The following is a 12,290-nucleotide window of genomic DNA, read 5'->3' on the forward strand; positions in this document are numbered from 1 at the left end:
AGTGACCATGGGCTGCTTCTCTAATGAGTGCTCTCCTTGCCTGGGCTGTCAGTTTAGGTGAACGCCCATGTCTTGGTAGGTTTACAGTTGTGCCATACTCCTTCCATTTTTGAATGATGGAATGAAGAGTGCACCGTGAGATGTTCACAGCCTGGGAATTTTTTTTTATAACTTAACCCTGTTTTACATTTCTCCACAACTTTATCCCTGACCTGTCTGTTGTGTTTTTTGGTTTTATGATGCTGTTGATCACTAATGTGAGAATAAATTACACACAGATAGACTCTATTTACTAATTAGGTGACTTCTGGAGGCAATTAGTCGCAATGTTATTTAGGGTTATCAGAGTACAGGGGGCTGAATACAAATGCATGCTACACTTTCCAGATTTTTATTTATTAAAAATTTGTAAAACCGTGTATCCTTTACTTTTCACTGCACACATACTTTGTGTTGGTCTATCACATAAAATCCCAATAAAAATACATTTAAAGAAGCTCTGTCAACAGAATCAACCCTATTAAGCATACTGCTACATACATGCATACTGCTACATACTGCTTGGTAGGGCTCATCACGCTGATTAAAACTATACCCTTATTTTGTCTGTATGATAAACAGCTACAGAGATATGTGTTTTTATTCATATGCAAATAATTTCGAAGCACGAGGAGGCGGGGCTGAATCCTTTGAGCACTGCTTTGTAACACCCCCTGTGATCTGCACACTCCGCTCCCATTTATTTGACAGGGCTGGACATGCTGAGGGCAGAGCCCTGTCCAAGAGCAGTATGCTAGCATGTAACTATCATATACTCTATGTACTATTGCTTCACCATACTGAGATATGCTCAGAAAGCTAATGTACATACTACTGCTTTAATCACAAGCACAATATATAAATATAAAAGCACCAGTAATATGTGTTAGCTTATAAGCATAGAAAAGACATATGGGGTCATTTATCAAACTGGTGTAAAGTCAAACTGGCTTAGTAGCCTATAGCAACCAGATTCCACCTTTCATTTTTGACAGCTTCTTTGGAAAATGAAAGGTGGGATCTGATTGGTTGCTATGGGCAACTAAGCCAGTTCTACTTTACACCAGTTTGATAAATGACCCCAATACTTCTTTATGTGGTATAGTGGTCTATTATGCATGTAGAGATCCTAGGTTCAAGTCCTAGCACAGACTAATATAATTTTTTTCTGTTATTTTTCTCTTTTATTTAATCCATATTACAAGGGTATACTATAATAAAAAATATATACAGTATTTTTTGCCCTATAAGACGCACCGGCCCATAAGACGCACCTAGGTTTTAGAGGAGGACAATAAGAAAAAAATATCTTTCATTACACCTCAGGTCAGACCACCAATCAGACCCCCAATGTTAATGAGACCTCAGCTGACAGCCCCAATCAGACCCCCAATGTTAATAAGACCCCAATAAGACCTCAGATCAGAGCCCCAATCAGACGTCAGCTCAGACCCCAATGTAAATGACCCCCAATCAGACCTCAGATAAGAGCCCCATGCCTTTCATCAGCCTCCATGCCTCTAATCAGCCCCCATATCATCCCCTATGCCTCTCATCACCCCCATATTAGCACCCATGCCTCTCATCATCCCCCATTATTAGGCCTCATGCACACGACAGTATTTTTTCACGGTCCGCCAAACGGGGTTCCGTTGGTCCGTGATCCGTGACCGTTTTTTCGTCCGTGGGTCTTCCTTGATTTTTGGAGGATCCACGGACATGAAAAAAAAGTCATTTTGGTGTCCGCCTGGCCGTGCAGAGCCAAACGGATCCGTCCTGACTTACAATGCAAGTCAATGTGGACGGATCCGTTTGACGTTGACACAATATGGTGCAATTGCAAACGGATACCATAGGATCGGAGTTTTCTCCAATCCGATGGTATATTTTAACTTGAAGCGTCCCCATCACCATGGGAACGCCTCTATGTTAGAATATACTGTCGGATATGATTTAGATAATGAAACTCAGATCCGACAGTATATTCTAACACAGAGGCATTCCCATGGTGATGGCGACGCTTCAAGTTAGAATATACTAAGAACTGTGTACATGACTGCCCCCTGCTGCCTGGCAGCACCCGATCTCTTACAAGGGGTTGTGATCCGCACAATTAACCCCTCAGGTGCCGCACCTGAGGGGGGTTAATTGTGCGTATCACAGTCCCCTGTAAGAGATCAGGGGCTGCCAGGCAGCAGGGGGCAGACCCCCCTCGGCCCTCCCTCCCTCCCTCTATTGTATTAATTTCATTGGTGGCCAGTGTGCCCCCCCTCCCTCTATTGTATTATTTTCATTGGTGGCACAGTGTGCGGCCCCCCCCGGCCCCCCCTCCCTCCCTCTATTGTATTATTTTCATTGGTGGCCAGTGTGCGGCCCCCCCCCGGGCCCCCTCCCTCTATTGTATTATTTTCATTGGTGACACAGTGTGCGGCCTCCCCTCTCCCCCCCGATCATTGGTGGCAGCGGAGAGTTCTGATCGCAGTTTAATCGCTGGGGCTCCGATCGGTAACCATGGCAACCAGGACACTACTGCAATGAAAATAATACAATAGAGGGAGGGAGGGGGGGCCGGGGGGGGGCCACACACTGTGCCACCAATGAAAATAATACAATAGAGGGAGGGAGGGGGGCCGCACTGGCCACCAATGAAATTAAAACTGGGGAGGGAGGGGGGTCTGCCCCCTGCTGCCTGGCAGCCCCTGATCTCTTATAGGGGGCTATGATATGCACAATTAACCCTTTAGGTGCAGCACCTGAGGGGTTAATTGTGCGGATCACAACCCCCTGTAAGAGATCGGGTGCTGCCAGGCAGCAGGGGGCAGTCATGTACACAGTTCGTAGTATATTCTAACTAGAAGCGTCCCCATCACTATGGGAACGCCTCTGTGTTAGAATATACTGTCGGATATGAGTTTTCACAAAGTGAAAACTCAGCTCTGAAAAAGCTTTTATGCAGACGGATCTTCGGATCCGTCTGTATGAAAGTAACCTACGGCCACAGATCATGGACGCGGATGCCAATCTTGTGTGCATCCGCGTTCTTTCACGGACCCATTGACTTGAATGGGTCCGTGAACCGTTGTCCGTCAAAAAAATAGGACAGGTCCTATTTTTTTGACGGACAGGAAACACGAATTACGGATGCGGCTGAAAAACGGTGCATTTTCCGATTTTTCCACTGACCCATTGAAAGCCAATGGGTCCGTGAAAAAAACTGAAAACGGCACAACGGCCACGGATGCACACAACGGTCTTGTGCATGAGGCCTTAGCCTTATGCCTCTCATCATCCCCCATTATCAGCCCTTATGTCTCTCATCAGCCCCCATTATCAGCCATTATGCCTCTCATCACACCCATTGCAGCCCCCCCCCCCCATATCAGATCAGCCCCAAGCAGCCACATGTTTTATAAAATAAATAAACCACTTACCTCTCCTGCTCCTGGATGCTGCCGCTCCTCACCGCCCGCGATCTTCTTCCTCCTGCTGTCGGCAGTGCTGTAAACTGGCGCGCACAGCGTGAGGTCACAGAGCGCCCTCACGCTGTGCGCAGCCACTGCACAGCCGACAACCGAGGACCAGGAAGCGGTGAGTACAGAGCCTTCACTGCTTCCTGGTCCTCCGGTACAAATGAGCGCTTCCATAATGAAAGCGCTTATTAGTATTTGCCCCACTTTTGGGGGGGAAAAATGCCTCTTATGGGGCGAAAAATGCCTCTTATGGGGCGAAAAATGCGGTAATCAAATAATAATAATAATATGGCCTTACTACTGTATATTGAGAACGTATTTTAGTTTAGTTTATTCATAGACACAATATATGAATATAAAGAAACCAGCAATATTTATTAGCTTTCTAAAAAAACATTATTCTCAATATGATAAGGATATAGATTTATATTATGGGTTAAATGTGGAAGAAGAAAAACTTTGAAGAAAAAAACGTTGAAGTCTCTCGGGTATCTCTACATGCAAAATCATTCACTTAACCACTAAGTTATAACTTTACCACAAATCTGTCTTTTCTATGCTTATCAGGTAACACATATTACTGATGTCATTATAATCATATATTGTGCTTGTGAATAAAGTAGTAATATGTAGATTAGCTTTCTGAGCAGATCTCAGTGTGGTGAAGCTATACTACATGGTATATATATTGTACATGTGTATATGATATTTGCTTGCTAGCACACAGCTTTAGGACACAGCTCTGCCCTCAGCCTGCTCAATCAAGGGGAGGGGTTGTGTGCAGAGCACAGGGCTGTTTAGCAGTGCTCTAAGGATTCAGCTCCGCCTCTGAGTGCTCCATCTTCTCATTTGCATATGAATACAAATACTTATTTCTCTGCAGCTGTTTATTATACAGACAAAAGAAAGGTATAGTTTTAACCAGCATAAAGAGCCCTACCAGGCAGTATGTCTAGTTAAATAGAGTTGATCCTGGTAACAGGGCCTCTTTAAATTTGAGAATGTAACATGAAAAAATGTGAAACAGTTCAACGGGTATGAATACTTTTTCAAGGCACTTTATTTCTAAATCCACATATGTGCATACAAAACTGCAGCTGCATCCTCTAAATACTGTATGAAGGTTTTATGTCCACCTGGAAAATCAGTGCTATAATACAGTGTTCCTCAACTCCAGTCCTCAGGTCCCACCTACCGGTCATGATTTGAGAATATCCCACAGAATGAACACCTGTGGTAAGTCTTGATGCATTGACATTAAATCACCTGCTCGATGCTAAAGAAATCCTGAAAACATGAGTGGCAGGTAGGCCCTGAGGACGAGAGTTGAGGAACACTGCTGTAATATATCCACAACGTTTCAGTTTATCTTACACTTCTTTGGCCCTGTCACACATAGGTGGGAGACTCATGAAAACTGGTGAAAAGGAAAACTGGCTTAGTTGCCCATAGCAACTAATCAAATTCCACCTTTCATTTTCCAAATGGAGCTCTAAAAAATGGAAGGTGGAATCTGATTGGTTCCTCGGGGCAACTAAGCCAGTTTTCCTTTACGCCAGTTTTGATAAGTCTCCCCCATAGTTTTTTATAGTGTCTTTGTAGACTTTTGAGGATTTTGCCACTTTTCTTTTACCTGCATTTTTTGATGCGTTCTTTTCTGAAAAAACATGAAGTTCAGATGTCAGCTGAACATGTATGGGAATTATGAAACACATTTTTGTGTCCATGATGTGCTCACCTGATCGGATGGTGCATGGAGAGCACAATGGGGGGTCATTTATCAAAAGAGGTATAAAGGAAAACTGGCTCTGAGAACTATCTCCACCAGCGCCTGAACTACCTGCAATTTTAGTATATTCTTTGCAATATACTTTCAATAGCTGTCGGCCAAGCTTCTTTGGCCGACATCTATTATGAAAGAACTCCCAGTGCACATGCACGTTTGGTTCGGCTGAAAATATATATGTTTTGGCACACATTTACCATATGTAGCATAATGGAATCCCTCACTAGTATTCACTTTATAAAAGGCAGTGCGTCTTATAAAGGGAAAGATACGGTAATTGGCGGTGTGCCACTGGCAAGGGGGGCCACTGAACTGTGGATTATCACTGGAGTCATCTCCTCTAACCCGCTCAACTTGCTCTCACAGACTTCCCCTGGCTTCCTGAAGTCAGTGCCAGGCAATGCAAAATGTGCAAGAGCAGAAGACCTCGTTCCTTGCCTGGGATCCTGACGTCAATTGACAGTGGTCCCTGCATCTCCTGGGCATGCACAGCCCTTGAAGCTGAGATGCATAAACCTCCACTCAGTGTGCAAGTCAAGTTTCCAACAGTGGAACAAGGTCTTCTGCAAGGTCTTCAGGAAGACAAGGGAGGTCTGTGAGAGCAAGTTGGGTGGGTTAGAGGAGATGACTCACTTCATCCGACTCCCTAGTGACTCCCTGTCCCTGAGCTACATTTTGATGACATCAGGTACAATTTAAAAGTGTATTTTTCCCATAAACACCCTAGAAATATCTAATATACAGTCAGGTCCATAAATATTGGGACATCAACACAATTCTAACATTTTTGGCTCTATACACCACCACAATGGATTTGAAATGAAACGAACAAGATGTGCTTTAACTGCAGACTGTGCTTTAATTTGAGGGAATTTACATCCAAATCAGGTGAACGGTATAGGAATTACAACAGTTTGCATGTGTGTCTCCCACTTGTTAAAGAAACCAAAAGTAATGGGACAATTGGCTTCTCAGCTGTTCCATGGCCAGGTGTGTGTTATTCCCTCATTTTCCCAATTACAATGAGCAGATAAAAAGTCCAGAGTTCATTTCAAGTGTGCTATTTGCATTTGGAATCTGTTGCTGTCACCTCTCAAGATGAGATCCAAAAAGCTGTCACTATCAGTGAAGCAAGCCATCATTAGGCTGAAAAAAAAAAAAAAAAAACCATCAGAGAGATAGCAAATAGATTAGGTGTGGCCAAAACAACTGTTTGGAACATTCTTAAAAAGAAGGAACACACCGGTGAGCTCAGCAACACCAAAAGACCCGGAAGACCACGGAAAACAACTGTGGTGGATGACCGAAGAATTCTTTCCCTGGTGAAAAAAACACCCTTCACAACAGTTGGCCAGATCAAAAACACTCTCCAGGAGGTAGGTGTATGTGTGTCAAAGTCAACAATCAAGAGAAGACTTCACCAGAGTGAATACAGAGGGTTAACCACGAGATGTAAACCATTGGTGAGCCTCAAAAACAGGAAGGCCAGATTAGAGTTTGCCAACCAACATCTAAAAAAGCCTTCACAGTTCTGGAACAACATCCTATGGACAGATGAGACCAAGATCAACTTGTTCCAGAGTAATGGGAAGAGAAGACTATGGAGAAGAAAAGGAACTGCTCATGATCCTAAGCAACCTCATCAGTGAAGCATGGTGGTGGTAGTGTCATGGGGTGGGCATGTATGGCTGCCAATGGAACTGGTTCTCTTGTATTTATTGATGATGTGACTGTTGACAAAAGCAGCAGGATGAATTCTAAAGTGTTTCGGGCAATATTATCATATTCAGCCAAATGCTTCAGAACTCATTGGACGGCGATTCACAGTGCAGATGGACAATGACCCAAAGCATACTGCAAAATCAACCAAAGAGTTTTTTAAGGGAAAGAAGTGGAATGTTATGCAATGGCCAAGTCAATCACCTGACCTGAATCCGATTGAGCATGCATTTCACTTGCTGAAGACATAACTGAAGGGAAAATGCCCCATGAACAAGCAGGAACTGAAGACAGTTGCAGTAGAGGCCTGGCAGAGCATCACCAGGGATGAAACCCAGCGTCTGGTGATGTCTATGCGTTCCAGACTTCAGGTTGTAATTGACTGCAAAGGATTTGCTACCAAGTATTAAAAAGTGAAAGTTTGATTTATGATTATTATTCTGTCCCATTACTTTTGGTCCCTTAACAAGTGGGAGGCACATATGAAAACTGTTGTAATTCCTACACCGTTCACCTGATTTGGATGTAAATACCCTCAAAATTAAAGCTGACAGTCTGCAGTTAAAGCACATCTTGTTCATTTCATTTCAAATCTATTGTGGTGGTGTATAGAGCCAAACATTTTAGAATTGTGTAGATGTCCCAATATTAATGGACCTGACTGTATAAAGCTGAGTGTATGTGTGTGTGTATGTTCGCTAAAGGAATCCGCACCGTCGCATTTACAATCATGAAATTTGGCACACAGGTACATCAGGTGTCCGGGAAGGTTTTAGACCAGGTCTCAGCTTTCTAGGACGTTTCGTTATTCCCAAAAAATGCATCAGCCAATAGAAGCTTGGCCACATGACTCTTATCAGCCAATAGAAGCTCGCAGGTCCTCCAGCCTCCACATACACAGTTTTACTCCAGGTTTCCATAACAACCCAGCCATTTATCTTTACTGCTGTAGGAGAGCTTTAAAGGGAACCTGTCACCTCAAAAATGAATCTACATCCCCCAGCAGTACCACATAGTAGTCCGCAGCCTATTAATCATATGCTTCATCCTGTTGTCCGATGCTGCATAAGTTCAAAAAACGCAGTTTTATTCTCCATCAGCGCTTTAGTGCCGGCCAGATTGAAGTCAAGGGGGCAGCGGCCTCCTTGCTTCAAGTCAAGGTACACACGCCCCCTAACCGTCCCTTCTTGCCTGAGAGTGACAGCCTGCAGTGCGGGCGCGATTCCCCAAGTCTCGCGCATGCGCATTGTGCCGCTGAAACCCGGCTAACAGCGGCAGCAGGAGATGGAATAGCTCATTATTAAACAGCGGCCGTACTGCAGGCTGTCACTCTCAGGCAAGAGGGGACAGTTAGGGGGAGTAGATACCTTGACTTGAAGCAAGGAGGCTGCTGCCCCCTTGACTTCAAGCTGGCCGGCACTATAGCACTGATGGAGAATAAAACTGTGTTTTTTGAACTTATGCAGCATCGGACAACAGGATGAAGTATATGATTATTAATAGGCTGCGGGCTACTATGAGGTACTGCTGGGGGATGTAGATGCATGTTTGAGGTGACAGGTATCCTTAAAGGAAATCTGTTACCAGGATAATCGCTATTGAAGTAAAGCCATGGCCTAATAGCACTTAGTACCTTATTTCAAGATGTGCCTTTGTTCCAGCAATAGATTTGGTATGCAAATGAGCCAGTAAGGTGCCCAGAGGGGCGTCACTCTTGCAGGAAGCAGCCCAGACACGCCCCCTGCCACAATATGTCCACACTCAAAAGACTTAAAACCACGCCCCCAGGTCCCGATAAGCCACGCCCCTGATCTGGTTAGGCCAAGCACCCTCCCACTTCTGAGCCAACGGGCATTGAAAAAATTAAGGTAAAAATCAACTTCTGTCAGCTGCAGGGGTGGGAGGGAGGGTAACTTTCTTCCTGCAGCTCACACTCAGACAGGACAGTGCTGCTGTATTAGAGTGAGCTGTTCAAAAGGACACGTCCCCGATCCAGTTAGGCCACACCCCCTTCCACTCCTCAGCCGACTGATATTGAAAAAATGAAGTTAAAAATCAACTTCTATGTTGCGCTAAGCCACGCCCTGATTTGGTTAGGCCACGCCCCCTCCACTCATCAGCCGACAGGGATTGAAAAAATGAAGGTAAAAATCAACTTCTGTCAGCTGCAGAGGTGGGAGGGAGGGTGACTTTCTCACTGCAACTTACACTCAGACAGTACAGTGCTGCTGTCTTAGAGTGAGCTGTTCAAAAGGACACGCCCCTGATCCAGTAAAGGCCACTGTTAAGGGGGCGGGCCCCTGTGGAGGTCACTGTCAAGGGGGTGGTATGCTCTGAAAGTCACTGTTAACGGGAAAGGCTGCTGAAAAGGTCAAAGTTAAGGGGGTGGGCTGCTGTGGAGGTCCAATTTTAAGGGACGGGGCACTGTGGGGGGGTCAGTGTTAAGGGGAGGGGTGCTGTAGATGTCACTGTTATAGTGGATAGTGTTGATATCTTTTAGCAACACACACAAACATAAAATGAAATAGATTAAATATACCCGAGCAAAGCTGGGTCCTTCAGCTAGTATGAAATAAAGTTCAACAAAACCAGTTTCTGAAAGCTGGCAGCTTGAACAATGGGAACAGGTCAATAGTTCCCTTTAAACCTAACCTAGTTCATTCTGCCATGAGGTGCATTTTATGTTCAGCTCCATTTTTGAGATACAGGTGACATCCCTGCCAGTACCTCCAGCGCAATGTTGCTTTCACTTACAAATCTTTATTCCATGGACTTCCTTTACTGTACCTACTGGAGTCAACAAAAAATGTTCATTTACTTACAGGACTAGAGTATGGATTTCTAGAAGACAGTGGAGGCATTGTGAGAACCTTAACGGAAATGTGTCATCAGAAAATGACCTAATGCTTCTATCACGTTTTTATGTTTAACGTTTTTTTTAAAGAATTTTTGATGATGTTATTTTTAATTTTCTATGTCAATATCTATATTTAAACAAAAACCTTAAAATCCTACAATTTTCCAACTGGCTACTAAGAATAATAATAGGTGCCACTTCTTGGTCTGTACAGATCACTTTGCTGCAGGTACCTGCTTATCTATACACAGAGTTTATATCATTACAGGCAGAACTAGAATGGAAGATAAGACAGGATCTGCTTATCTATTCTTTGCATGCCTTGGATTTGGGGGGTACTATCTCTCCTTGGGGAGAGAGCTCCTTAATCGGCATGAGGAGACTTATAGGCCATACATGCTCCTCTGTCTCAGATGAGGTGCTGACTTATTTAGTATCCGGGTCCTAGTTAACCACCTCAGCCCCCCTAGCTTAAACACCCTTAATGACCAGGCCACTTCTGCACTACACTATTTTCACCGTTTATTGCTCGGTCATGCAACTTACCACCCAAATGAATTTTAACTCCTTTTCTTCTCACTAATAGAGCTTTCATTTGGTGGTATTTCATTGCTGCTGACATTTTAAGTTTTTTTGTTATTAATCGAAATTTACCTTTTTTTTTTCAAAAAAATGTCATTTTTCACTTTCAGTTGTAATTTTTTTTTAAAAAAACGACATCCATATATAAATTTTTGGCAAAATTTATTGTTCTACATGTCTTAGATAAAAAAAAATGTTTGGGTAAAAAAAAAAACATTTGGGTAAAAGTTATAGCGTTTACAAACTATGGTACAAAAATGTGAATTTCCGCTTTTTGAAGCAGCTCTGACTTACCCTAAGGTATTCGCCGATGGGCATAGTGAGTTCATAGAACTATTTATTTTTTGTCACAAGTTAGCGGAAAATGATGATTATTTTTTATTTTTTTTTCCTTACGAAGTCTCATATTCCACTAACTTGTGACAAAAAATAAAAACTTCCATGAACTCACTATGCCCATCACGAAATACCTTGGGGTGTCTTCTTTCCAAAATGGGGTCATTTGTGGGGTAATTATATATAACTACCCCACAAGTGACCCCATTTTGGAAAGAAGACACCCCAAGGTATTTCGTGATGGGCATAGTGAGTTCATGGAAGTTTTTATTTTTTGTCACAAGTTAGTGGAATATGAGACTTTGTAAGAAAAAAAATAAAAATAAAAAATCATCATTTTCCGCTAACTTGTGACAAAAAATAAAAAATTCTAGGAACTCGCCATGCCCCTCACGGAATACCTTGGGGTGTCTTCTTTGCAAAATGGGGTCACTTGTGGGGTATTTATACTGCCCTGGCATTTTAGGGGCCCTAATGCGTGAGAAGTAGTTTGAAATCAAAATGTGTAAAAAAATGCCCTGTAAAATCCGAAAGGTGCTCTTTGGAATGTAGGCCCATTTGCCCACCTAGGCTGCAAAAAAGTGTCACACATCTGGTATCGCCGTACTCAGAAGAAGTAGGGCAATGTGTTTTGGGGTGTCTTTTTACATATACCCATGCTGGGTGAGAGAAATATCTCGGCAAAAGACAACTTTTACCATTTTTGTATACAAAGTTGGCATTTGACCAAGATATTTATCTCACCCAGCATGGGTATATGTAAAATGACACACCAAAACACATTCCCCAACTTCTCCTGAGTACGGCGATACCAGATGTGTGACACTTTTTTGCAGCCTAGATGCGCAAAGGGGCCCAAATTCCTTTTAGGAGGGCATTTTTAGACATTTGGATCCCAGACTTCTTCTCACGCTTTAGGGCCCCTAAAATGCCAGGGCAGTATAAATACCCCACATGTGACCCCATTTTGGAAAGAAGACACCCCAAGGCATTCAATGAGGGGCATGGCGAGTTCATATAAATAATTTTTTTTGCCACAAGTTAGAGGAAATAGATTTTTTTTTGTTTTTTCTCACAAAGTCTCCCTTTCCGCTAACTTGGGACAAAAAGTTTAATCTTTCATGGACTCAATATGCCCCTCAGCGAATACCTTGGGGTGTCTTCTTTCCAAAATGGGGTCATTTGTGGGGTGTTTGTACTGCCCTGGCATTTGAGGGTCTCCGCAATCATTACATGTATGGCCAACATTAGGAGTTTCTGCTATTCTCCTTATATTGAGCATACGGGTAATGAGATATTTTTTTTTCCGTTCAGCCTCTGGGCTGAAAGAAAAAATGAACGGCACAGATTTCTTCATTCGCATCGATCAAAAAAAGGAGGGGAAAGGCGTCTGCAAGGACATAGGAGCTCCGCCCAACATCCAAACCCACTTAGCCCGTATGCCCTGGCAAACCCGATTTCTCCATTCACGTCAATCGATGTGGATGAATAAATCATTGGC

The sequence above is a fragment of the Bufo bufo genome, chromosome 6, assembly GCF_905171765.1.
Source record: "Bufo bufo chromosome 6, aBufBuf1.1, whole genome shotgun sequence".
Taxonomy (NCBI): Eukaryota; Metazoa; Chordata; class Amphibia; order Anura; family Bufonidae; genus Bufo; species Bufo bufo.